Raw genomic sequence first — 1,603 nt, forward strand, 5'->3', positions numbered from 1 at the left:
TGTATTTTTCAAATCCAAACAAAATACAGAAAATATAGATTATAGGAAAAAAACATCTTGATATAAATCAGCCTCGTATAAAATGATAAATTTAATTAAGATTTAGTTAATAGGTATTTTTAAGACGCATAATAAATTTATTATTAATAAAAGATTTTAAATTATTTTATTTAATAAATATAAAATAAATATACTAAAAATTTAAATTTTTTATATGTTCAATAAAAATATTTTTAATTTGTAATTTTAACCTATGTTCTCAGAGCATAAAATAAGATAGATAAACTCATTTAATTAATATAATGATATTTTGATTCTTATAACAATGATTTTAAGTGAACAACTAATACGTCAATGTCTTTTTCAAAAATAAAAGATACATAGCTCTGATAGCTCAAAGCTTCATTAACGCTGTCTAACTCTATCTATCGCATCACTCGGTCAGTTGCATAATTACGGGAATATTATTAGGTGAGTTTTATAGTTTATTATGATGCGTAAATTATACATTTAAAATAAAAACTAAAATATTTAAAATTTTATACATAATCTCAAAATTATATTATTAAGGGAAGCCTTCTTAAGTCTTAACATCGTTGGTCCACCTCTCAAAGCTGACATGTGTCCATCAAAATAACTACAAGTTAAATCTTTATCAAATCTGTACAAGAAATTATAAAACACAATTTCTTGAAAGCAGTCACAGACACAGTCACATGTGAGATGAGTCCAAAGAAGTAATGGCTACATTTATTACATCACCAGGCACTCACGTTTTAGATCGATGGTGGCATAATTATTTACTCGGTAAAGTTTAATGTGGAGAGAGAGTGTGTGGGAGAGTGGCATAATTATTTATAAAAAAATTTAGAGTCTAACATTTTTATTAAAATTTGGTTAATATTTAATTAATAAAATATTATTAAAAATATTATTAATAATTAATTAATAACTACAAATCACAAAATCTACGGATTGCTAATACTTTTTGTTATTTATTTGGTAGAATTTGCTGTGGGAGGAGAGAACATATTTTTATCCCAAAACAGCACCAGCAGGTCCGAAACCCAACATGCAGTATTTTTATAGGTCTCGCTAACATGTTTTAAAAAAGGCACCCTAGGAAAAAAATTTCAAATATTATCTTATTTAATATTTATAATAATTAATAAATACTAAATAAAATTATTTTTAATTATTTTATTAATTTTTGTTATTAAATATTTTTATTTTAAAAAATATATTAAAACTATAGAAGGTATACAAATCGGACCCTCTAATTTGTGTTTAAAAATTTTAAAAAATTTGGAGTACGTACTCCAAATTTTTTTAATTTTTTAAACACAAATTAAACGGTTGAATTTATACTCTGTAAATTAAATCATCTCATATTTTAAAAAAATAATACAGTAGATCACAATTTAAAAAAATATCATTATTAATCTAATATTAAAAATAAAAATGTGCACATGTAAGATTTAGGACATGTTTATTTGTACTTTTATTTTTAGTTTTTTCAACTTTTAGAATCTTACGAAAAAGGTAAAAACAGGAGTTAAAAATAAAAGAAAATTTTTTATTAATTTTATTGTTATTTGCTTTT

This window comes from Arachis ipaensis, chromosome B06, assembly GCF_000816755.2.
Source record: "Arachis ipaensis cultivar K30076 chromosome B06, Araip1.1, whole genome shotgun sequence".
Taxonomy (NCBI): domain Eukaryota; kingdom Viridiplantae; phylum Streptophyta; class Magnoliopsida; order Fabales; family Fabaceae; genus Arachis; species Arachis ipaensis.